This window comes from Chlorocebus sabaeus, chromosome 22 (genome assembly GCF_047675955.1).
Source record: "Chlorocebus sabaeus isolate Y175 chromosome 22, mChlSab1.0.hap1, whole genome shotgun sequence".
Lineage (NCBI taxonomy): Eukaryota > Metazoa > Chordata > Mammalia > Primates > Cercopithecidae > Chlorocebus > Chlorocebus sabaeus.
The window spans coordinates 87,868,413-87,896,412 of record NC_132925.1 but is presented as its reverse complement, the minus strand read 5'-3'; positions in this window follow the sequence as shown (position 1 = coordinate 87,896,412).

The following is a 28,000-nucleotide window of genomic DNA, read 5'->3' as shown; positions in this document are numbered from 1 at the left end:
AAATAGCCCACTTTAATAATCAATAGGGGATTAACTTAATGGTGCATAGTTCATTCATACTATAAAATACTACATAACTATTAAAAATAATGAATTTGATCTATATTACTAATGAGGAAATACATAAAGATGTATTTATAAGTAAAAAAACTAAAGTTCCTTTTGATCCCACTATGTAAACAAAACTAGGAACATAATTCTACACATAAAATTGAATAATTTATGCCAGAAGTTATTATATGATACACATTTTATGTTGTAAATTAATATAAAGAAGAAAAAAGGTATATATACCAAACTATTACCAATGATTACCTCTGGAGAGGAGAGTTAAATTGCTGACTCATGCTTAACACAGTCCCCAAGGAACCCCATGAGGGTCGAGGACCAGCCTGGACTCCATCTGAGGTTCAAATGGGTTCAAGTGCTCTCCTGTCTTCCTGTCCCTGGGGTCTCAAGGCCACAGTCAGATAGATGAGGGGGGCCACTGCACAAGCATGGCCCCTTTCTGCCTGATCTCAGCCTCTGAAGACCCAGCTGGACAGGGTAAATCCCTGAGAGGCACAGCCCCTGGGATCACTGAGGAGTGCACTTGAAATATAGGGTGAGTATGGGAGAGGCCAATGTGGATATGTAGGGGGAATGTAGGGAAGAGGAGGAGGCCATTTGAGGCTGGGATGTGAAGTTAATGGGATGAGTGGGTGGGGAACATGGGAATACATTGAAAGATATGGGAAGTTGTGGGTGTGATATGGTTTGGCTCTGTGTCCCCACCCAAATCTCATCTTGAATTGTAACTCCCACAGTTCCCGTGTGTTTGGGAGGAACCCAGTGGGAGGTGACTGAATTGTGAGGGTGGGTCTTTCCTGCACGGTTCTCATGATAGTGAATGAGTCTAATGAGATCTGATGGTTTTAAAAATGGGAGTTTGGGCTGGGTGCAGCAGCTTATGCCTGTAATCCTAGCACTTTGGGAGGCCGAGGCAGGAGGATCATGGGTCAGGAGATCAAGACCATCCTCACTACCATGGTGAAACCCCGTCTCTACTAAAAATACAAAAAATTAGCTGGGTGTGGTGGTGGGTGCCTGTAGTTCCAGCTACTGGGGAGGCTGAGGCAGGAGAATGGCATGAACCTAGGAGGCATGGCTTGCAGTGAGCCGAGATCGCACCCCTGCCCTCCAGCCTGGGTGACAGAGCAAGACTCCATCTCAAAAAAAAAAAAGGGAGTTTGCCTGCACAAGCTCTCTCTTTGCCTGCTACCATCCATGTAAGACGTGATTTGCTCCTCCTTGCCTTCCACCATGATTGTGAGGCCTCCTCAGTCATGTGGAACTGTAAGTCCAATTAAACCTCTTTCTTTTGTAAATTGCCCAGTCTTTGGTATGTCTTTTCAGCAGTTGAAAATGGACTAATATAGTAAATTGGTACCATTAGGGTGAGGTGTTGCTGAAAAAATACCCAAAAATGTGGAAGCAACTTTGGAACTAGGTAACAGGCAGAGCTTGGAACAGTTTGGAGAGCTCAGAAGAAGACAGTAAAATGTGGGAAAGTTTGGAACTTCCTAGAGACTTGTTGAATGGCTTTTAAAAAAGCCTGATAGTGACATGGACAATAAGGTCCTGGCTGAGGTGGTCTCAGATGGAGACGAGCAGCTTTTTGGGAACTGGACCAAAGGTGACTCTTATGTCGCCAAAAAGAGACTGGCAACATTTTGCCCCTGCCCTAGAGATTTGTGGAACTTTGAACTTGAGAGAGGTGATTTAGAGCATCTGGCAAAATAAATTTCTAAGCAGTAAAGCATTCAAGATGTGACTTGGGTGTTGTTAAGAGCATTCAGTTTTATAAGGGAAACAGAGCATAAAAGTTCAAAAAATTTTCAGCCTGACAATGTGATAGAAAAGAAAACCCCATTTTCTAAGGAGAAATTCAAGCCTACTTCAGACATTTGCATAAATAATGAGGAGCCGAATGTTAATCCCCAAGACAATGGTGAATATGTCTCCAGGGCATGTCAGAGGCCTTCACAGCAGCCCCCCATCACAAGCCCAGAGGCCCAGGAAGAAATGGTTTCAGTGCTGTGGGCAGCCTAGGGACTTGGTGCCCTGTGTCCCGGCCACTCCAGCCATGGCTGAAAGCGGCCAATGTACAACTCAGGCTGTGACTTCAGAGGGTGCAAGCCCCAAGCCTTGGCAGTTTCCACATGGTGTTGAGCCTCTGAGTGTGCAGAAGTCAAGAATTGGAGTTTGGGAACTTCTGCCTAAATTTCAGAGGATGTATGGAAATGCCTGGATGCCCAGGCAGAAGTTTGCTAGAGGGACTGGGCTCTCATGGAGAACCTCTGCTAGGGCAGTGTGGAAGGGAAATGTAAGGACAGAGCCCCCACACAGAGTCCCTATTGGGGCACCACCTAGTGGAGCTGTGAGAAGAGGGCTATTGTCCTTCAGACCCTGGAAAGGTAGATCCAGCTTGCACTGTTTGCCTGGAAAAGCCACAGACACTGAATGCCAGCCCGTGAAAGCAGCTGGGAGGGAGGTTGTACCCTGCAAAGCCACATGGGTGGAGCTGCCCAAAACCATGGGAACCTACCTCTTGCATCAGCATGACCTGGATATCAGACATGGAGTCAAAGTAGATCATTTTGGAGCTTTAAGATTTGACTGCCCCACTAGATTTCAGACTTGCATAGGGCCTGTAGCCCCTTTGTTTTGGCCGATTTCTCCCATTTAGAATGGCTGTATTTACCCAATGCCTGTACCCTCATTATATCTAGGAAGTAATTAACTTGCTTTTGATTTTACAGGCTCATAGGCAGAAGGGACTTGCCTTGTCTCAGATGAGGCTTTGGACTGTGGACTTTTGAGTTAATGCTGAAATGAGTTGAGACTTGGGGGTACTGTTGGGAAGGCACGATTGGTTTTGAAATGTGAGAGCATGAGATTTGGGAAGGGCCAGGAGTGGAATGATATGGTTTGGCCCTGTGTCCCCACCCAAATCTCATCTGGAATTATATATAACTCCCACAGTTCCCACGTGTCGTGGGAGGAACCTGGTGGGAGGTTATTGAATTAGGGGGCAGATCTTTCCTGCGCTTTTCTTGTGATAGTGAATGAGTCTCCCGAAATCTGATGGTTTTAAAAAATGGGAGTTTGGGCTGGGCGTGGTGGCTTACACCTATAATCCCAGCACTTTGGGAGGCCAAGGTGGGTGGATCACCTGAGGTCAGGAGTTGGAGACCAGCCTGGCTAACATGGTGAAACTCTATTTCTATCAAAAATACAAAAAATTAACTGGGCATGGTGGCTCGTGCCTGTAATCCCACTACTCAGGAGGCTGAGACAGGAGAATCGCTTGAACCTGGGAGGTAGAGGTTTACAGTGAGCTGAGATCACACCATTGCACTCCAGCTTGGGCAACAAGAGTAAAATTCTATCTCAAAAAAAAAAAAACAATGGGGGTTTGCCTACACAAGCTCTCTTTGCCTGCTGCTATTCATGTAAGACATGACTTGCTCCTCCTTGCCTTCCGCCAGGATTGTGAGGCTTCCCCAGCCACGTGGAACTGTAAGTCCAATTAAACCTCTTTCTTTTGTAAATCACCCAGTCTTGGGTATGTCTTTATCAGCAGCCTGAAAATGGACTAATAGAGGGTGTGACAGAGAAGGTGTGATACGTGTTCATTTGAGAAGGATAACAGGATACAGGCCTTTGTTGTAACACTAGTTAGTATTTTACTTCCCCCAACTCCCAACACTCTCCACACCTCCCCTCCGACACACACACACACACTCATGAAAGCCTTGTGCTTCATCATCTGGAAGAATAAACCCCAAACTCCTCACAACCTAAGTAGTGGGCATCAGCTTTTTGAGAGAGAAGAAGACAGAGAAGGCCAAGTGCAGTGGCTCACACCTGTAATCCCAGCACTTTGGGAGGCCAAGGCAGATGGATCACTTGCACCCAGGAGTTTGAGACCAGTCGGGGCAATATAACAAAACGCTGTATCTACAAAATATACAAAACTCAGCCAGGCGTGGTGGTGTGCATCTGTAGTCCCAGCTACTTGGGAGACAGAGGTGGCAAAATCACCTGAGCCCAGGGAGGTCGAGGCTGCAGTGAGCCATGATCGCACCATTGCACTCCAACCTGGGTGACAGAGCAAGACCCAGTCTTAAAAAAAAAAAAAAAAAAAAAGATAGAAAAATTAAATCAAAAATCTAATTACTGATCAGAATATATGGGGTAACTCACATCCTGTGAATAATAATAAGCCCCGGAAACATCAAGAAAGGAAATGAGACAGTATAAAGGCAGGTCTGGGCATGGAAGGGCTTCCCTCCGGAGTAGCCAAGAGGAGGAAGAAACGCCACTTCATGGGAATGTCAGAGGGCACCACCTCCAGTTAGGATGCAGAGGGTCACAAAATACTCCCACAGCAACTGCACAATAAGAAAACACCTGACAAACTTAAAACATCACATAATAGTAGGTATGGAGCATCTAAATAAACTGAATTCTAAAGTGGCTCTGTCCCTCTCTAGGTGCACAGGAAGTTAGTGGCTGCTTTCATGCCTGTGGATAGGCACCAAATCTCTGGACACAGGGACCCGCAGGAGTGAGCCCGCCATATGCAGTGAAATGCTGTGATGGGGATAAACCAGCTAAACTTTCAATGGCTGCATGCGAGCTGCAAGACAACTTGGAATCTGGAAAAGACACACACACACACACACACACACACACACACAGTGAGTCCTATGCTGCCATCATTCCTTCCCGTGGGACTTCTGTTGGATCTACAGCAGCACAGGGAGCCAGGGGCTGGCTTGGACAGCAGAGAGAGCTCTTAAGTCTCACAGTGCTAACATTCCACACTTTTGCTGGAGAAAGGAGTCTGAGCCCAGCCTCAAGACATTTGAAACTGAGGGGGATGCAAACCAACTAAAGTGTCAACATAGCCCCAACCTAACTGAACTCCTGATTAGTTGAAAAATGGCCTACCCTAGTCTCTACTGCTTTTATCAAGTGTTTGCACACAATTTTTAAAATGAGACACATGAAGCAGAAAAATGTGACCTGTAACCAAAAGGAAAAAAGCAATAGAAGCAGACTCACAGATGATTCATATGTTAGAATTAGCAAAGACTTTGAAACAACAGAGATTATATAAATATACATATAACAGAAAAATGATTTACAGGTAAAGGTAGAAAACAATGAAATAAGAAAATGGAGAATTTGGGCAGACAAATGGAAACTCTAAAGAACAGAATAAAAGAAATGCAATTTTTTTTTTCTATTTAAAGAGACAGGGTCTTGTTATATCATCCACCTTGGTCTCAAACTCCTGAGCTCAAGAAACACTCCTGCATCAGCCTCCTGAGTAGCAGGGACTACAGGCACGTGCCACCATGCGCAGTTCTGAAATTCTAAAACAGAAAAATACAATACCCAAAATGAATAGTTCGCTAGAGAAAGTAACAAAAGAAAGGATTATCAAACTCAAAGGCAGGTCAAAAAGTTATACGAACATGATAAACACAAAGAAAACTACATATAGGTACAATAATGAAATTGATAAAAATCAAGGGAAAAGAAAATTGTTTCTAAAAAACCAGGTGGTTCATGCCTGCAATCCCAGCACTTTGGGAGGCTGATGTGGGTGGATCACTTGAGGTCAGGAGTTTGAAACCAGCCTGGCCAACATGGTGAAACCCTATCTCTACTAAAAATACAAAAATTAGCTGGGTATGGTGGCATGTGACTATAATCCCAGCTACTCAGAGGCTGAGGCAGGAGAATCGCTTGAACCTGGAAGGTAGAGGTTGCAGTGAGATGAGATTGCAGCACTGCACTCCATCCTTGATGACAGAGTAAGACTCCATCTCAAAAAAAAAAAAAAAAAAAAAAAGAAAGAAAGAAACCAAAGATGGCCGGGTGTGGTGGCTCACACCTGTAATCCTAGCGCTTTGGGAGGCTGAGGCAGGTAGACTACTTGAGGCCAGGAGTTCAAGACCAGCCTGGTCAACATAGCGAAACCCCATCTCTACTAAAAATACAAAAATTAGCCCCGTGTGGTGGTGCATGCCTGTAATCCCTGCTACTTGGGAGGTTGAGGCATGAAAATCACTTGAACCCAGGAGGCAGAGGTTGCAGTGAGCCAACATCATGCCACTGCACTCCAGCCAGAGTGAGACTCCGTCTCAAAAAAACAAACAGCTGGATGCGGTGGCTCACGCCTGTAATCCCAGCACTTTGGGAGGCCGAGGCGGGCAGATCACAAGGTCAGGAGATTGAAACCATCCTGGCTAACACCGTGAAATCCTGTCTCTACTGAAAATACAAAAAATTAGCCAGGTGTGGTGGCAGTCACCTGTAGTCCCAGCTACTCGGGAGGCTGAGGCAGGAGAATGGTGTGAATCTGGGAAGCGGAGCTTGCAGTGAGCCGAGATCTCGCCACTGCACTCCAGCCTGGGCGACAGATCGAGACTCCATCTCAAAAAAAAAAAAAAAAAGAAAGAAACCAGAGGAAAAGGTCACATTACATTTAGGGGAAGAAAAATAAACAGTATAGACAACTTGTCATCAGAAACAAAAAGAAATCAGAAAAAAAAAATGGAATGACATTGTAGAGTGCTAAAGAAATGGGAAGAGAAAAATAAGCCAACCTAAAATTCTATACCCAGAGAAAATGTCCTTCAAAAATAAAGATGTAGAAATAAAACTAAAAGTTCTGCTCTTATCATTTCTACTTAACAATACACTAAATGCACTAGTGTATTTATTAACTAGTGTATTAACAATGCACTAGTCCTAGCCAACGCAATAAAGCCTTTAAATGGCCTTAAAATTCTGTTTAAAGAAAGAAAACTGTGTTATTCACAGCATGCTTATTTGCATTAAAATGTCCCCAAAAATGTACCCAAAAAACCTTACTAGAGCTGATAAGAGAATTCAGCAAATTTGCTAGATATCCATGGTGATAGTGGCACATGTCTATAAATATACTTAAAACCATTGAATTGTACATGTTACATAGGTGAATTGTATGGTATGTGAATTATGTCCCAGTAAAGCTGTTTAAAAAATAAAAGTCATCAAAACATTTTCAAGATACAAGGGTAATATATGAAAACCAACTGCGTTTTATTTTATTTATTACTATTATTATTATTATTATTATTTGAGACACAGTCTCACTCTGTCACCCAGGCTGGAGTGCAGAGTGCAATGGCATGATTTCGACTTACGGCAACCTCTGCCTTCCAGATTCAAGCGATTGTCCTGCCTCAGCCTCCCGAGTAGCTGGGATTACAGGCACGGGCCACCATGCCCAGCTAATTTTTATATTTTTAGTGGAGACAGGGTTTCACCATGTGGGCCAGGCTGCTCTTGAACTCCTGATCTCAAGTGCTCAGTTCAGCCTTCCAAGGTGCTGGGATTACAGGCATGCCACTGTGCCCAGCCAATCAACTGTATTTTCATACATCAATGGATGATTGGGGAATTCTTGATATAGAAGAACAAAGTTGGCCAGAGGCAGTGGCTCACTCCTGTAATCCCAACACTTTGGAGGCCGAGGCATGCGGATCACTTGAGGCCAGGAGTTGGAGATCAACCTGGGCAATACAGTGAAACCCCGTCTCTACTAAAAATACAAAAAATTAACTGGGCGTGGTGGTGGGCACCTGTAATCCCAGCTACTCAGGGGGCTGAGGCAGGAGAATTGCTTGAACCTGGGAGGTAAAGGTTGCAGTGAGATGGACAGAGCGAGGCTGTCTCAAAAACAAACAAACAAAACAATTAAGAACAAAGTTGAAGGATTTATATTATCTCATTTCAAGACTCACTATAAAGTTACAGTAATCAAAACAGCATGGTATAAGAAGAGACAAACAGATCAATGAAATGGAATAGAAAAGCCGGAAAAAGACTTACACTTATATGGTCTGTTGATTTGTTTAATGTACCAACACAATTCAATGCAGAAGGAAATGCATTTTTCAATTTAAAATAAAAGAATCTTGATCCTTATCTAACACCATAGACACAAATAATAATTTAAGATGGATCATAGCCTAAATGAAACCTAAAACTATAAAACTTCTAGAAGAAATCCTATGAGAATTATTTTGTGCCCAAGAATCAACAAAAACTGTTTTCTTAGCACACAGAAAACACTAAGTATAAAATATTGATAACTTTGCCAGGCATAGTAGCTCATGCCTATAATCCCAGCACTTTGGGAGGCTGAGGCGAGAGGACTTCCTGAGCCCAGGAGTTTGAGACTAGCCTGGACTCAAACATGTTGAGACCTTGTCTCTACAAAAAAAATTTTTTTTAATTAGCCAGGCGTGGTGGCATGCACCTGTAGTCCCAGCTACTCAGGGAGGCTGAAGTGGGAGGATCACTTGAGCCCAGGGATCAAGGCTGCAATAAGCCATATTTGCACAACTGTGCTCCAGCTTGGATGACAGAGTGAGACCCTGTCTCAAAAAAAAATTTGATAAATTAGACTTTGTCCAGATTAAAACTTGTTTATCAAAAGACAGCACTTAAGCTACAATCCGAGGAAAGAATATTCACAATACCTATATCTGGCAAAGGACTCCTACTCAGAATATAAGAACTCTTACAACTCAGTAATAAAAAGCAACCTAACAAAAATGGACAAAAGGCTTAAACCAAAGCTTTATAAAAAAAGATATTCAAGTGGCTTCCAAACACATGAAATTTGCTCATCATTAGTTATCAGGGAAAGACAAAATTTAAGCCACCATCATGATGGCCAAAATTAAAGAAAAAAAGAAAAGGAGAATACCAAATGTTGGCAAGGATGTAGAGCAAAAGAAACTCTCATATATTTTTGATAACACAACCAATTTGGAAATTCATTTGGCTATTTCTTTTAAAATTAAACATATACCTACACCCACTCTCTGACTCAGCAATTTCACTCTTAGGTATTTACTTAAGATAAATGAAAACATATCCACAAAAAGACTTGTACAGGAATGCTCATAGCATATACTCATAATAGTCAAACATTGGCAACAAGTGAAATATCTATAAATAGGATAATGGATACACAAATTGTGGTATATTCATAAAATAAAATACCATTGGTCAATAAATAGCCAAGAACTAATGATACGTGCAATAACATGGGTGAATTTTATCCATGATATTATATTGAGCAAAAAAAGCCAAATGCAAAATAGAACATATTGTATAATTCTATTTATATCAAATTTAAAACATGCAAATTTGTTGTGGTGGCTCAGGCCTATAATCCCAGCACTTTGAGAGGCCAAGGATCTCTTGAACCCAGGAGTTTGAGACCTACCTGGGCAACATAGGAAAGCACTGTCTCTACAAAAAATGTTTTTAAAAATAATTAACCGAGGATGGGTGTGGTGGCATACGCCTGTAATCCCAGCACTTTGGGGGGCCGAGGTGGGTGGGCCACCTGAGGTCAGGAGTTCACAACCAGCCTGACTAACATGGTAAAACCCTGTCTCTACTAAATACAAAAAATTTAGCCGGGCGTGGTGGCACATGCCTGTAATTCAAGCTACTTGGGAGGCTAAGACAGGAGAATCGCTTGTACCTGGCAGACGGAGGTTGCAGTGAGCCAAGATCGCACCATTGCATTTCAGCCTGGGCAACAAGAGCAAAACTCCATCTCAAAAAAAAAAAAAAAAAAAAAAAAAATTTAGCCGAGTGTGGTGGTGTGCACCTGTGGTCCCAGTTACTTGGGAACCTGAGGTGGGAGGATCACTTGAGTCTGGGAGGTCGAGGCTGCAGTGAGCCAGGATCAAGCCGCTGCACTCCAGCCTAGGTGACAGAGCAAAACCCTGTTTTTTAAAAAATGCAAAACTAATATATCATGATAGAAATCATGAACAGTGGACCGGGCATGGTGGCTCATGCCTGTAATCCCAGCACTTTGGGAGGCCAAGGTGGGCAGGTCACCTGAGGTCAGGAGTTCGAGACCAACCTGACCAATATGGAGAAACCCCATCTCTACTAAAAGTACTAAATTGGCAGGGCATGGGGGCACATGCCTGTAATCCCGGCTACTCGGAAGGCTGAGGCAGGAGAATGGCTTGAACCTGGGAGGCGGAGGTTGTAGTGAGCCGAGATCGCGCCATTGTACTCCAGCCTGGGCAGCAAGAGCTAAACTCCATCTCAAAAAAAAAAAAACCTCAGCTGGGCACAGTGGCTCACGCCTGTAATCCCAGCATTATGGGAGGCCAAGGCGGGCGGATCACGAGGTCAGGAGATCAAGACCATGCTGGCTAGCATGGAGAAACCCCGTCTCTACTAAAAATACAAAAAAAAAAATTAGCCGGGTGTGGTGGTGGACACCTGTAGTCACAGCTACTCGGGAGGCTGAGGCAGGAGAATGGCGTGAACCCAGGAGGCGGAGCTTGCAGTGAGTCGAGATTGTGCCACTGCACTCCAGCCTGGGCGACAGAGCGAGACTCTGTCTCAAAAAAACAAAAAAAAATTCTCGAGCAGTGGTTGCCTCTGGGAGTTGAGATTGATTGGAAAGGGATACAAAGGGACTTTCTGGGATGACATGAATGCTCTATATCTTGATGCGGTGTGGATTTGAGGTATATGCATTTGTCAAAACTCATTTAACTTCACATTTAAGATTTCTTCATTTCACTGTACATAAATTATACCTGAGCTTTTTTAAGGAAGGTGAAATAAAGACATTTTCCAAAAAATAAAAGCTGAGATCGTTTATTACCAGCAGACTCACACTGCCAGAATGCTAAAGGAAGGTCCTGGGTGGAAGCTCAGAGCAGCAGGTGGAAATGAAAGCCCCACAATGATGATTATGCGGGCAAACAGAAAAGATCATCTTTTTAAATGTCTTTAAAACACCATTGAATCCAGTGCTGGCAAGAGGAAGTAAGTACACTATAGATAATCTTTCCTAGTGATTACAATAGAAAACTCTGGACAGAATACAAAATCAACTAGACTCTGAAAAGTAAACAATAGCGGCCAGGCACGGTGGCTTACGCCTGTAATCCTAGCACTTTGGGAGGCCGAGGCAGGCAGATTACCTGAGGTCGGGAGTTCGAGACCAGCCTGACCAACATGAAGAAACCCTGTCTCTACTGAAAATACAAAATTAGCCGGCCATGGTAGCATGCGCCTGTAATCCCAGCTACTCGGGAGGCTGAGGCAGGAGAATCCCTTGAACCTGGGAGGTGGGGGTTGCAGTGAGCCAAGATTGTGCCATTGCACTCAGCCTTGGCAACAAGAGCAAAACTCTATCGAAGAAGAAGAAGAGGAAGAAGAAAGAAGAAGAAAGAAGAAGGAAGAAGGAAGAAGGAAGAAGGAAGAAGAAGAAGAAGAAGAAGAAGAAGAGAGAAAGTAGCAATAGCACACAGATTGGGGAAGAAAGTCAAATGTGAAGAATTATCAGCTCCGGTTTCCAAGTCAAAGTCAAAAACAGCCTAAAATGCAGAACTGCACAAGTGTGAACATAAATAATCCAAAAGAAAGTCCTTATTTTGGATCAGAGGATCAGAAAAAGACACTTCCTCATGCTAGAGAGTATGGACAGCATCCTTCTTTCTTTCTCTTTTTTCTCTTAGCCCTACCCCAAGGCCAGGCCCAGTCACAGAACCACATTGTCACAGTGGTGGTGCTATGGGCACCTGAAAAATCATCTCCCTGGCTAGAGGAAATGTACAAAGGGACAAGACCCCTGTAGTCTGAAAGAAGTAATTTTTTCTCATTGCTTTTGCCACTTTGCCCTGAAGGCAGCTCTAGTCACATGGAACTGCATGCAAGTGTAGTGGTCTATAACTCTGAGACAAATCCATATTTCTGGCCAGAGGAACCAAGAACATAATTTCTAGGAGTGGAAGAATGAGGCAAGTCCAGAAAATAAGGAAAAGGGAATCCCTTAATTCTGTGTATAACAAACACATGTCTCAGGTTCATGCCTTAGCTGCACATTATAAATCAAAAATAAAATGCTAAGCCCCCAACCACCTGAATGGACCCCTCCTCTTGGCCAAGGGCACTCCAAAGTTAACCTGTAAAACTAGTTCAGGCTATGCTGGAAAGTGGGAATCAGACATACCTCATTACTATTAATATCAACACAGACCTTAAGACTGATAGAACAGACTCTTTAAGTCTGATAAGAAACACATACAATCTATTTTCTCTAAAGCCTGCTACCTGGAGCCTCCATCTGCATCATAAACCCTTGGTCTCTGCAAGCCCTTATAACCCAGACATTCCTTTCTATTGATTCCAAGTCATTAGATAATAACCAATTGCCAGTCAGAAAATCTTTGAATCTGCCTATGATGTCGAAGCCCCCACTTCCAGTTGTCCCACCTTTCCAGACCATACCAAGGTACATCTTACCTGTACTGATTGATGTCTTATGACTCCCTAAAATGTATAAAACCAAGTTGTAGGTCACCCACCGGGCACATGTCGTTAGAACTTCCTGAGGCTGTGTCACAGGCATGTCCTTAACCTTGGAAAAATAAACTTCTAAATTGAGACTTCTCTCAGATGCTTTTGGTTTACAGCATCCTTTGAAAAATGAACTACGACAAAAACCACTTCCAAGTCCCAAACTAACCCCTATGTAGCAAATGCAAGGGCAGACCCAAACAGCATAGAAAAGGCTTTGAAAGCTGACACTGACATCAGAATTATCATCCGTGGAAAGCAAGACAAAGCCTCTGGCCTTTACGTAACTGATTTGTCTGCTAAAATAAAAACTAAACATTGTCCAGAGATGTAATATTTAAACTGTCTAGGATGCAACCCAAAATTACTCAATATATGAAGAGCCAGGAATATCTGATTAATTATCAAGGGAAAAGACAATCAGTTCTTGCCATTCCCAAATCACCCAGCTGTTGGAAATATTGAAGACTTTAAAGCAGTTACTGTAACCATTATCCATGAAGCAAAGGTGAACCCCCTTTTTTTTTTTTTTTTTTTGAGACAGAGTTTTGCTCTTGTTGCCTAGGCTGGAGTGCAATAGCGCAATCTCAGCTCACTATAATTTCTGCCTCCCAGGTTCAAGTGATTCTCCTGCCTCAGTCTCCCGAGTAGCTGGGACTACAGGCGCCTGCCACCACGTCTGGCTAATTTTTGTATTGTTTTAATAAAGGCAGGGTTTCATCATATTGGTCAGGCTGGTCTCGAACTCCTGACCTTAGGTGATCCGCCCGCCTTGGCCTCCCAAACTGCTGGGATTACAGGCGTGAGCCACAGTGCTTGGCCGAACCCTTTTCAAATGAATGGAAAGATAGGAGCCCTCAGCAGAGAAATAAAACAAAACAAAAATATAACCAGGGCCCTGTCCTCCCTCTCCCTCAGGAGGGCAGACGGGTCCACCAAAAATTAAAAAATAAAGAAATATAACTGAATCAAAATTTTAGAACTGCAAAATACAATCAATATCTGACATAAAGAATCCACTGACAGGCTCATTGGCAGAATGTCAATGACAGAAAATCAGTGAATTTGAATATAGAGCAATTGAAATTAGCTAATCTGAACAACAGAGAAATAAAAGATTGGAAAAAATAATGAACAGAATGCCAGTGAACTGTGGAACAGTATCAAAAAGCCTAACATTCATGTTATTGAAGACCTAGAAAGAAAGGAGAAAAATCGTTTAAAGAAATAATGGCTAAAAATTTCCCAAATTTGGTAAAAGGCACAAATCTACAGATTTAAGTATCTCAGCAAACACCAAAAAGGATATACTCCAAGAAAACCATGCCCAGATACATTATAATCAAATTGTTGAAAACCAAAGGCCAAAAAAAGAAAGAAAGAAAGAAAGAAAAGAAAGAAAAGACAAAACACCTTAAAAGTAGCCAGAGAAAGAATGATGCATTACTTATAGGGAAATAATGATTCAAATGACCGAACTTCTCATCAGAAATCATGGAGACCAGAAGACAGTGGAACAACATCTTTAAAATGCTTCAAGACAGCTGTCACCCAGAATTCTATATCCAGAAAAAAAAAATAGTTTTGAAATAATGGTGATATAAAGACATTCTCAGATGAAGGAAATAAGAGAATTCATTGCCAGCAGAACTATTTCTAAAGAAATGCTAAAGGAAGTTAGAAAGAAGAGAAATAATATCAGAGAGAAACTTGGAACTTCAGTAATGAAGAAAATACAACAGAAATGGTTATCTAGGTAAATATAATAGACTAAAAGTAGTAGTCTTTTAAGTTCTTTAGAATATGTTTGATTGCTGTTACAGTATTGTCTGGTTGTGAAGTTTCTACATGTTACTTGAAGAGAGAAAGCATTAATTCTAATTGATTGTGAAGGTATGCTATATGTATAAATATATAGTAATCCTGAGAGAAAACACTAAAAAAATACAAAGAGACACATTCAAAAATCCAAAACGTAAATTAAAATGGAACACTAAAACATATTCAAATAACCCAAAAGAAATCAGGAATGGAGAACAGAAGGGGAAATAAATAACAGAGGGAACTCACAGAAAACAAATGATAAACTGTAGTCTTAAATTATATCAATAATAATATTAAATGTAAACAGTCTAAATATGCCAATTAAAAGAGAGGTATTAACAGATTGGCTTTTTTTAAAAAGACAAATTGTGAGCTCTCTATAATAAATCTATTTAAAACATAATTATATAGGCATGTTAAAAGTAAAACAAGTACTTTATGTACAATGAAAATAGTTAAAATTGTAAACTTTATGTGTATTTTACCTCAATAAAAAAATTAAGTAAAAGGATGGGACTTCCATTTCCAGCCAAGATAGAGTAACAGTAACTGGATTTACTCTCCCACCTGAAACAACCAAAAACTACACAAAATCTAGAAAACAATGATTTTTAAGATTCTAGAAACCAGGCAATGAAGGACAGTAATCCCCAAGAGAAAGGAAACAAATGAGAGTTTACTGCCTGGAGAGTTTCCAGGCAACTGTACAGGAAGGGGGAGCCAAAGAAGATATCTCAATGGTAAATAAGCATATGTACAGATACTCAAAATCCTTAGTAATTAGGGAAATGCAGACTAGGACAATAAACTATTATGGCCCACATATTAAAATGCCTACAATTTCAAAGACTTACGCCAAGTGCCAGTAAGGATGTAGAGCAACTTGAACTCTTTAGATGAAAACGAACTCGCATACACTGCTCATGAGAATTAAAAATGGTACAACTGTGCAAAAAAGTTTGACAGTTCTTAAAACATTTTACATATACCTACCATGTAACCCTCCTATTCCAGTCCTAAGTATTTACCCAAGAGAAATGAGAGCATATGTGTACATAAAGACTTGTACACTAATGTCCATAGCAACTTTATTTGTAATAGCTAAAACCTTAAAACAACACAAATGTGAACGCATAAACGTAGTACACCCATTCAATGGGACACTATTCCACAATAAAAAGGAATAAACTATTGATATATGCAGTAACAGGAATTAATCTCAAAATAAATTTTGTTTGAAAGTATACAGACGAGGCCAGGTAATCCCAGCACTTTGGGAGGCCGAGGTGGGCAGATTACGAGGTCAGGAGATCAAGACCATCCTGGCCAACATGATGAAACCAGGTCTGTACTAAAAATACAAAAAAAAATTAGCCGGTATTGTGGCACATGCCTATAGTCCCAGCTACTGGGGAGGCTGAGGCAGGAGAATCGCTTGAACCCGGGAGGCGGAGGTTGCACTCAGCTGAGATCACACCACTGCACTCCAGCCTAGCAACAGAACAAGACTCCATTTCAGAGAAAAAAAAAAAAAAAAGTATACAGATGAAAAGGGTATATCTAAAACATTTATCACTTCTTTATGTTGAGAACATTTCAAATCTTCTAGCTATTTTGAAACATACAATAAATTCTTTTTTTTTTTTTTTTTGAAACAGCCTCACTCTGTCACCCAGGCTGGAGTGTAGTGGCTTAATCTTGGCTTACTGCAACCTCCATCTCCCGGGTTCAAGCAATTCTTGTGCCTCAGCCTCTCGAGTAGTAGCTGGGACTACAGGCTCACGCCATCACACCTGGCTAATTTTTGTACTTTTAGTAGAGACAGGGTTTTGCCATGTTGGCCAGGTTGGTCTCGAACTCCTGACCTCAGGTGATCTGCCGACCTCGGCCTCCCAAAGTGCTGGGATTACAGGTGTGAGCCACAGCACCCGGCCACGTGCAATAAATTCTTAACTATAGCCACTCCATTATGCTAACATTTTAACTTATTCCTCCTAGCTAACTGCATTTTTGCACCCATTAACCAACCACTCTTCATTCTTCCTCATACCCGACCCTTTCCAGCCTCTGGCAACCATCATTCTGCTCACTCTCTCCATGAGATCAATTTTTTTAGCTCCCACATATGAGTGAGAAAATATAATATTTGTGCCTGGCTTATTTCACTTAACATGTCCTCCAGTTCCATCCGGCTTGCTCCCAAATGTCTGAAGTGATGGATATCCCAATTACCTTGACTTGATCATTACCCATTCTATGCATGTATTAAAATATTATGTGTACCCCATAAACATGTACAACTTTTATATATCAGTAAAATATATATATATATATCCTATATAATTTCATTCATATAAAATTCTGGAAAAATGTAAACTAGTCTAAAATGTCAGAGAGCACATCAGTGATTTCCTGAAGATGGAGGTGGGGCTTCAGGAGGGGTGAGAGGAAGGGATGACCGAGGAACATGAGGAAATATTTAGGAGTGATGAATTCTAAACAAAGCCCAGGCCGCGCACAGTGGCTCAAACCTATAATCCTAATGCTTTGGGAGGCCGCAGCAGGTGGATCACTTGAGCCCAGGAGTTCGAGGCTAGCTGGGCAACATGGCGAGACCCTGTCTCTATACAAAACAATACAAAAATTAGCCAGGCATAGTAGTGCGTGCCTGCAGTTCCAGCTACTCAGGAGGCAGAAGAATCACCTGAACCCAGGAGGAAGCGGTTGCAGTGAGCTGCACTCCAGCATACACAACAGAGTAAGACTGTCTCAAAAACCAACAAAAGAAAACCACAGCCCAAATCCTAGCAGATTAACATAAATCCTCATACTAAAGGCATATTTACCTCAGTTCCTATTACCTGATACATGCCCAGCATTTTTTTTTTTTTTTTTTTTTAGAGACAATATCTTGCTCTATCTCCCGGGCTGGAGTGCAGTGGCACAATTATAGCTCACTGCTGACTCGAACTCCTGGGCTCAAGCAATCCTCCCACCTCAGCTGCCTGAGTCGGTAGGACCACAGGCATGCACCACCAGGCCCTGTTAATTTTTTTTTTAGAGATGAGGGTCTCACTATGTTGCCCAGGCTGGTCTTCAACTCTTGACCTCAAGCAATCCTCCCACCTCAGCTTCCCAAGCACTGGGATTACAGGTAGGAGCCACCACACTCAGTCCATGCCCAGCTTTCAACACAACACTACAAGCATGCTAAAAGGCAAAACATACCACACATACACACAATTTGAAGAGACAAAGCAATCATCAGAATCAAACCCAGATGTAACACAGATATTGAAATTATCAGAAAATTTTAAGTAACTATGATTATTATGTGAAGGGCTCAAATGGAAAAAGTAATGCAATAGATGGGTAATATAAGTAGAGAGATGGAGACCCTAAGAAAGCATCAAAAGGAAAGCTAGAAATTAAAAAACACAGTAACAACAGAAATGAAGAATGTCTTCAGTGGGCTCACCTGTGGCTTGACGTGACTGAGAAAAGAATCAGTGAGCTTGAAAATATGCCAACAGAAACTTCCCAAACTAAAATGCACAGGGAAAAAAAGACAATGCATCCAAGAACTGAGGGACAATTTCAAAAATGTGTAACATATGTGTCATTGGAATACCTAAAAAGAAGAGAGAACAGAGCAGAAGAAATATTTGTAGAAATAATGGCCAAGAACTTTCCAAATTAATGGTAGATACCAAACCATCGATCCCAGAAACCCAGAGAACACCAAACAGGATAAATATCAAAATCTACACTAATGCATATCATATTTAAACTGCAGAAAATCAGCAATCGAGAGGCAAAGTTGAAAAGCCAGGGGAGTGGAGAGGAACACCTTACCTATAGAAGAGCAAAGATAAGAAATACAGCAAACTTCTCATCAGAAACCATCTGAGCAAAGGAGAGTAAAGTGAAGTGTTTGGCGTTGAAAGAAAAAAAAAAAAAAAATGCTGGGATTACAGGCATGAGCCACTGCACCAGGGCCAGGCACAGACGCTCACACCTGTAATGCCAGCACTCTGGGAGGCCAAAGCAGGAGGATCACTTGAGGCCAGGAGTTTGAGACCAGCCTGATCAACATAGCAAGACCCCATCTCCACAAAAAATAAAAATAAACAAATTAGCTGGGCACGGTGCTGTACACTTCTGGTCCCAACTGAGGTGAAAGGAACTCTTGTGCCCAGGAGTTGCTACAGTGAGCTATGATTGTACCACCTTGGGGGACACGACCTCATCTTAAAAAAAAAAAAAAAAGGAAAAGAAAAGAAATTGACTTTTATGTTTAAAACTTTCTAATAAAGAAAATCCCAGATAAAGATGGTTTTGCTGGCATATTCTACCAAAAATTTAATGAAGAAATAGCACCAATTCTATACAATTTCTTACATAAAATATAACAGAAGGGAATCATTTTCAAATGGCTTTAGACAGCAGAATTACCTTGATATCAAAACCAGACAAAGACATTATAAGAAAATTAAACTATGTTCCTCATGAACATAGAAAAAAAAATCAGCAAAATATTAGCCAATTGAATCTAGCAATACATAGAAAGAATAATACACTACTACCAATGGGGATTATCACGGGAATGCAAGGAGGGTTCTACATTAAAAAAAAAAAACAATACAATCCATCCTATAAACAGATTAAAGAAAAAAAACTATATAAGCAGGCTGGGCGCAGTGGCTCACGCCTGTAATCCCAACACTTCGGGAGACCGAAGTAGGCAGATCACTGGAGGTCAAGCATTCAAGACCAGCCTGGCCAACATGGTGAAACCCTTTCTCTACTAAAAATACAAAAATTAGCTGGGCGTGATGGTGGGCACCTGTAATCTCAGCTACTCAGGAGGCTGAGTCAGGAGAATCACTTGAACCTGGGAGGCGGAGGTTGCAGTGAGTCGAGATCGTGCCACTGCATTCCAGCCTGGGCGACAGAGTGAGAGACCCTGCCTCAAAAAAAAAAAAAAAAAAAAAAAAAAAAAAAAAAAAAAAAAAAAACCATAAATTGGCCAGGTGCAGTAGCTCACACCTGTAATCCCAGCACTTTGGGAGGCCAAGGCAGGTGGATCACCTGAGGTCAGGAGTTCAAGACCAGCTTGGCCAACATGGTGAAACTCCATCTTCACTAAAAATGCAAAAATTAACCAGGCATGGTGGCACATGCCCATAATCCCAGCTACTCGGGAAGCTGAGACAAGAGAATCACTTAAACCTGGGAGTCAGAGGTTGCAGTGAGCTGAGATCACGCCACTGCACTCTAGCCTGAGCGACAGAGAGAGACTCCTTTAAAAAAAAAAAAAAGTATATCAATTGATTCAGAAAAATTATTTGACAAAACTCAACATCAATACATGATAAAAACTCAGTCAGGCACAGTGGCTCACGCCTGTAATTCCAACACTTTGGGAGGCTGAGGCGGGCCGATCATGAGGTCAGGAGTTCAAGACCAGCATGGCCAAGATGGTGAAACCCCATCTCTACTAAAAATACAAAAATTAGCCAAACGTGATGGCAGGTGCCTGTAATGCCAGCTACTTGGGAGGCTGAGGCAGAGAATTGCTTGAACCCAGGAGGCCGAGACTGCAGTGAGCCAAGATCATGCCACTGCACTCCAGCCTGGGCAACAGAACAAGACTGTGTCTCAAAAGGAAAAAAAGGCCTGGCGCAGTGGCTCACGCCTGTAATCCCAGCACTTTGGGAGGCCGAGGCGGGTGGATCACGAGGTCAGGATATCGAGACCATTCTGGCTAATACGGTGAAACCCCGTCTCTACTAAAAGTACAAAAAATTAGCTGGGCGTGGTGGCGGGTGCCTGTAGTCCCAACTACTCGGGAGGGTGAGGCAGGAGAATGGTGTGAACCTGGGAGGTGGAGCTTGCAGTGAGCCGAGATCGCACCACTGCACTCCAGCCTGGGCAGCAGAGCAAGACTCATCTAAAAAAAAAAAACCTGGCAGGTAAAATAATTGTTAATGGTGATAAACTAAATGTTCGCTCTTATGATTGGGAACAAGACAATGGGTCCACTCTCACCACTCCTGCTCAAGATTGTACTGGAAGTCTTAGTGCAACAAGGCATGAAAAAGAAATAAAAGCCACACATATTTTTAGTGCAACAAGGCATGAAAAAGAAATAAAAGCCACACACATTCAAAAAGAAATATAAGTGTCCATATTCACAGTGACTGTCTACATAGGAAATCTCAAAGACTCCACCAAAGGCCCCTAAGTGAGTTTAGCGAGATTAAAATAAGGATTTATCTTCATGCTCAAAGAAAAAAAAAGATGTAAGGTTAACATACAAAATTTAATCACATGTCCATATACTTCTATGAATTGTTGGAAACCAAAATTATTTTAAAAATCATTTATAATAGCTTCAAAAATATAATGCTTGGATTTATCTAATCTAATAAAACACATATCTAATAAAACATGAGCAGAATACATATTCTGAAATATACAAAATGCTAATGACCAAAATAAAAAGATACAAATAGAAAGATATATCATGTCTATTGATTGGGAGACTCAATATAGCTAAATACTCCCCAAATTGGTCCATAAATTAAATGTCATTTGAATCAAAATCCCAGCAGAATTTTAGAAGAGACAAGGTGATTCTAAAATTTATGTAGAAAAGCAAAGGAACTAGAATAGCACAGTTCTGAAGATTAAAAAAAGTTGAAAGACTCATATAACTCAATTTTAAGAATTACTATAAAGCTATAGTAATCAAAACAGTATGACATTAGTGAAGATTAGAAACACAGACAAATCGATCACAATAGAATGTCCAGAAATAGATCTCCACAAATATGACTAACTGCTTTTTTTTCCCACAAAGATGCAAAGGCAATTTAATGGAGAAAGAGTAGTCTTTTTTTTTGAGACGGAGTCTTGCTTTGTCACCCAGGCTGGAGTGCAGTGGCACTATCTCGGCTCATTGCTAGCTCCGCCTCCCGGGTTCACACCATTCTCCTGCCTCAGCCTCCCAAGTTGCTGGGACTACAGGTGCCCGCCACCACGCCCGGCTAATTTTTTGTATTTTTAGTAGAGGCGGGGTTTCATCATGTTAGCCAGGATGGTCTTGATCTCCTGACCTCGTGATCCGCCTGCCTTGGCCTCCCAGAGTGCTGGGATTACAGGCGTGAGCCACCACGCCTGGCCAAGAATAGTCTTTTTTTTTAAAATGGTGTTGGGATAATTGGACATCTATCAGAAAATGTAAAAAGGAGGACTCTCAGCCTAAACTTCGTACCTTATAAAAAATTAACCCAAAATGGATTATAGCTGTAAATGCAAAATGTAAAACTTTAAGAAGAACACAAGAGAAAATTTTCCATAATATTGGAAGAATACTTCTTAGATATAACACTAAAAGCATTATCAATGAAAATGAAAGAAAAAATTAATTTACTTCAAAATTTAAAACTTGGGCACAGTGGCTCATGCCTGTAATCCCAGCACTTTGGGAGGCTGAGGCAGGCGGATGAGGTCAGGAGTTCGAGACCAGCCTGACCAACATGGAGAAACCCCATCTCTACTAAAAATACAAAATTAACTGGGCATGGTGGTGCATGCCTGTAATCCCAGCTACTCCAGAGGCTGAGGCAGGAGAATTGCATGAACCTGGGAGGCAGAAGTTGTGGTGAGCCAAGATCACACCATTGCACTCCAGCCTGGGCAACAAGAGCAAAGCTCTGTCTCAAAACAAAAAACAAAAAAAACTTTTGCTCAGTGAAAAAAACCATTAACAGAATGTAAAAGCAAGTCACAGAATTGGAGAAAATATATGCAAATCACATTCTAGAAGGGACTTGTATCAAGACTATTATTGAGAATTCTCAAAACTAAATAATAAGTAAACAAACCCAATTAAAAATGGACAAAGGACTTGAACAAACACAGCATCAAAGAGGATATAATGATAGCAAGTGAATGTATTAAAAGATGTTCCGTATAATTAGTCATTAGGAAAATGCAAATTAAAACCACAATGAGATATCACTATGCCCCTGTTAGAAATGCTAAAATTAAAAATTCTGGCAACACCGGGAGTTGGCAAGAATGATGAGGAACTGGAACACTCATACACTGCTTGTCGGAATGAGAAAAATACAATCATGCTGGAAAATGGTTTGGCAGTTTCTTATAAGGTAAACATATACTTATCTAATCGTCCAGCAATCCCACTCCTGGGTATTTGCCCTAGTGAAATTAAACCTTACGCTCACACAAAAGCATGTACACAAAGGTTCACAGCAGTTTTAATTGTAATAACCAAAAACTGGAAACAACCCAATGTGCTTCAAAGGGTAAATGGATAAACACGAACTGCTGTAATTCCAGCAGTGAAAAGGAACAAGCTGTTGATAACCCCAACCACTTGTACAAACTCAGAGACATTAAGTTGAGTAATAGAAGCCAGTCTCAAAATGTTATATGCTGTATAGTTTCATTTATTTGACACTCTTTTTTTTTTTTTTTTTTTGAGATAGAGTCTCACTCTGTCACCCAGGCTGGAGTGCAGTGGTGCGATCTTGGCTCACTGCAAGTTCCACCTACCGGGTTCACGCCATTCTCCTGCCTTAGCCTCCTGAGTAGCTGGGACTACAGGCCCCCGCCACCACGCCTGGCTAATTTTTTTGTATTTTTTAGTAGAGATGGGGTTTCACCTTGTTAGCCAGGATGGTCTTGATCTCCTGACCTTGTGATCCACCCGCCTCGGTCTTCCAAGGTGCTGGGATTACAGGCGTGAGCCACTGCGCCTGGCTATTTGACACTTTTAAAAGACAAACAACAAAATATTTAAATAAGCAAAGGATTTGAACAGATACTTCACTAAAGAAGATACACAGATGGAAAATAACCACAAGAAAGATATCCAACACCATTATCCACTAGGAAATACAAATTAACACTAAAATGAGATACCACCACACATTTATTTAAATGGATAAAATTTAAAATACTGATAATAAGAAGTGTTACAAAGGATGTGGAGTGACTAGAAGTCTCATAAATTGCTGATGGGGATGCAAAATGGTACAGCTGCTCCAGAAAATAGTTTGGCAGCTTCTTATAAAGTTCAACATATGACCCAGCAATCTGGCTCCTTGGTATTTAACCTAGAGAAGTGAAAAAGTATGTCCACAAATATTGAGAGTGGGTTTTTTTTTTACTTATTTATTTATTTATTTTTGAGACAGAGTCTTACTCTGTCATCCAGGCTGAAGTGCAGTGGTGCCATCTCGGTTCACTGCAACCTCCGCCTCCTGGGTTCACACAATTCTCCTGCCTCAGCCTCCTGAGTAGCTGGGATTACAGGTGCCTGCCACCACACCCGGCTAATTTTCTGTATTTTTAGTAGAGATGGGGTTTCACCATGTTGGCCAGGCTGGTCTCTAACTACTGACCTCAGGTGATCCACCCGCCTCGGCCTCCCAAAGTACTGGGATTACAGGTGTGAGCCACCACACCTGGCTTCATAGTAGCTCTATACATAGTATCAAAAATTTGAAACAACCCAAATTTCTATCACAAAATGAATGGATAAACAAACTGGAATGCATTCATACAACAGAATACCACTCAACTGGAAAAAGGATGTGAAAATGTGAATGAATTTCAAAGACACTATGCTGAGTTGAAAAAGACAGTCTCAAAATGTTACATACTGTTTGATTTCATTCATGTGACATTTTCAAAAAGACAGTTCGGTGGCTGCCAGGGGTTAGGGATAGGGGAGGTCTGACCACAAAGGGGTACCAAGTGGATTGTTTTAGGGTAACAGACTATTCTGTATCTTGGTTGTGATGGTGGTTACATGAATCTATGTGTTACAATGTATACTTCACAGAACTGTACATTCCCTAAAAAGTCAATTTCAATGCACAATTTTAAAAAATTTAGAACCCCATATGTCACATGAAAGAAGTTTATTGTGTGTAAGTTGTAAAAACAACTCAAAACAATCATGATCCTCTTTTTTTTTTTTTTTTTTTTTTTTTTTTTTTTTTTTTTTTTGAGGCACACTTTTGCTCTTGTTGCCCAGGTTGTAGTGCAATGGCACAATCTCGGCTCACCGCAACCTCTCTGTCCCAGGTTCAAGAGATTCTCTTGCCTCAGCCTCCCAAGTAGCTGGAATTACAGGCATGTGCCACCATGCCCAGCTAATTTTGTATTTTTAGTAGAGATGGGGTTTCTCCATGTTAGTCAGGCAGGTCTCAAACTCCCAGCCTCAGGTGATCTGCCCACCTCAGCCTCCCAAAGTGCTGGGATTACAGTCATGAGTTATCCCGCCCAGCATGATCCTCTTATTTGGGTCTATATGAGAAGCAAAGAGATGAAGGTCCTTGCACTCCAACAGCACAGGAAAGATCCCACATTTGGAGCCTAGGGTGACTAGAGAGTTGGAGCCCAGAATGGAGGGAGGCCCAGACAGGGAAGAGACCCAGGGGCTGGGGGATTGGTGGATGAGGTGACCCTAGAGGCCAGGTGGGCGCTGGGGCCTTGAGTACCACCAAGACCAGCTCAGCCTCTAGCCAGTGGGCAGGGAGGAGGCACCCCAGGGGCTGAGGAGCAGAGGGAGATGCCATCCAAGGGGAGGTTGGAGGATGCGCTGGGTGAGGGAGCTGGGGCAAGCATGGCGGAGTGAGCCTCCTGGAGCCAGGGTAAGGGATGAAGCACAGGGAGCAAGACAAGGCCACTGAGCACAGAAGTACCAGCATCCTGGGGTACCATTCTCCCATCCCACCCCCACAATTCTCCACCTCCTCTACCAGAGTTTCCCCTAGAGGTTCTCAGTAGACCCCTTGAGGGAGGGCTGGAAAAGGGAGAAGAAAGCAGGACTCAGTGACGGTCCCAGTGGGACCAGCCCTCTGCTTGTGCTCCCAGGCCCATGGCCTGCAGAGGAGGGAATGCAGGTCTCCTGGGAATGGGCTGTTCTAAGGCAACCCTTAGCTCCTACCTCAGGCATTTCTTCTGCAGCAGCCCCAGCCTCATCCCCAGATAAGTGACCCTCACATGCAGCCCCTGGCACAGCAGCCTCCCAGGTGGACCCAGGAGTTTACTTGGTGGATCCTGTACCTTGGGAAGCCCCATGGCCCCCTTTAAAGATCTCCACCTGATCTATATCCACCTGTGGTCCTCACCTGATCTTATGCAGTCACCTTTGCTAGCCGGTCTCTTCCTTCATCTGGCTCCTTGCTGGCAGAATCTGAGCATTTCCTTCGTTTGCATCCCCAGATGCTAAAAAGTGCCAGCACAGAGCAAGTACTAAATAAATGCTCATTGAATGAATGAATATTATAAAGTAAAAGAGGACCAGATGCTTCTGTAAGGAGACTCAAGGCCCTAAAGTCCCAATACCCTTTTCTCCATGCCTAGGGACAGGTCCTGTCACTGTGCTTCCCTGTACCCAGTGTCCCCAGAAAGAGGTGGGGGTGAGCAGGAAGTGACTGGGCTGGGATTGAGGAAGCTCCGCACTGGGGAAGGTGGAGTTCAGCACTGGGAACTGGACAGCAGCCAGAAGAGCCAGCACTGGAAAGGTAGGGGTGGGGAAGACAAATGAGGCAGAGACATCGTAGACTAAGAGGGGTTGAGAGAGGCAGGGCATTTAGCTGGCAGCCAACCCCATCCTGCACCAGCTACCCCTCTGTCTTACCTCTGCCTGGGGTTTCTGTCCACACACTTCTCTAGTCAGGAGGCCCTGGAAAGTGGCTCCTTGAGGAAGATTCTCTTGTATTAGGCCTTTGCACAGATGATTCCAAGACTGGGGGTGCTCTTCCCCCAGATCTTCCCATCATTCAGGTCTCACTGGATGTCACTTCTCCAGAAACCTTACCCAGTCTCTGTCCTCTCACTCTGCTTGACCTCTTCATAACACTAATCATCTGGATTTGCATTGTATCTGCTTATTTACATGCTTTATACCTTCAGAGGGTAGGCTTCTTGAATGTAGGAACTTTTTCTTGTTCATTTCTGCATCCCCATAGCCTAGAACAGGAGCTGGGGCTTCACTGGAACACAACAAACTTTTGTTGGACGGATGGATGGATGGATGGATGGATGGATGGATGGATCAATGGATGGATGGAGGGATATGTTACAAGGTGCAAGGGATAGTTTTCCAAGAGAAATTGGAGTTACACTTTCAGAAGGAAATGGGAATGAGTACCTGGCAGACCACACAACAGGTATCGAAGACATATTACTGTCACCATCTCCATAAAGTGGCCTCAACCCTTCTTGTTTGTGGAAAGAAGGTGGGCTGCCAGCCCTATTGCCTTCACCTCCCTGATTTCTAGTTTCCCTTTTGAAGTTAGAATTGATGGTAGATTCCCCCAGAATGACAGTGATTTGGGTGGTTCAGAGGTTCAGACCATACTCCTAGGCCCATTCTCAGGCAGGAGGGAAGAGTGGATACTGGCTGCTCATCTGTCATGCCAACCTCCTAATAGTGGCCAGGGGGCGGCCAGCTGCCGTGGCTCATGCCTGTAATCCCAGAACGTTGGGAGGCCAAGGTGGGCAGATCACTTGAGGCCAGGAGTTTGAGACCAGCCTGACCAACATGGTGAAACCTCGTCTCTACTAAAAATACAAAAATTAGCCAGGTCTAGTGGCTCATGCCTATAAACCCAGCTACTCGGGAGGCTGAGGCATGAGAATCACTTGAACCAGGGAGGCAGAGGTTGCAATGAGCCAAGATCTCACCACCGTACTCCAGCCTGGATGACAGAGCGAGGCCCTGTCTCAAAAAAAAAAAAAAAAAAATCTTGGCCAGTGGGTTAGGGTCTGGCCGTTCATCCCTGACTCTTCCTGCACCATTAATCAGAGTCTGAGGTTACCCTCTAGCACATCCTCTGCCAACTCAGGAGTAAGAAGAGCCTAGCTCTGGCAGGAGAAAGGTGGAGTGATATTCTGCACTGGACAGTAGACTATGTGGATTCCCTGCCGAAATGTCCCATTTCTGTGCCCTTCACAAAATGACATGGCAGTCACTCCCGTCAGGAGATGAAGTTTCCTTCCCTTGAATCTGGGATGGCCTGCCATCCACTTTGGCCAACTGAATGCAATAGAAGTGCCATATCCAAGCCTAGACCTCTAGATGACTTGCATGCTTCTCTCCTGGCCTGGGCTAGCCTGCTGGAGAATGAGAAATCACATATGGAAGTGAAGTTTTCCCAGTGTGTCCATTGCCAGTCAACCTCCAAACATAGGTAAGTCAAGGTCAGCAGAGCTTCAAACACACAACTGACTGCAAAGCCATGGGTAAGCTCAGCTGGGACCAGAAGAAACTCCCAGCTGGGCTCGGCACAGTGGCTCATGCCTGTAATTCCAACACTTTGGGAGGCTAAGGTGGGCAGATCACCTGAGGTCGCGAGTTCGAGACCAGCCTGACCAACATGGAGAAACCCCGTCTCTACTAAAAATACAAAATTAGCCGGGCATGGTGGCGCATGCCTCTAATCCCAGCTACTTGGGAGGCTGAGGCAGGAGAATCACTTGAACCTGGGAGGCAGAGGTTGCAGTGAGCTGAGATTGCACCATTGCACCCCAGCCTGGGAAACAAGAGCAAGACTCCGTCTCAAAATACAAAACAAAACAAAAAAAACCCCTGTTGGCCTACAGATCCATGCACACTAATGATTCTAAACCAGTTTTAGGATGGTTTGCACCCAGCAATAGCTAACAG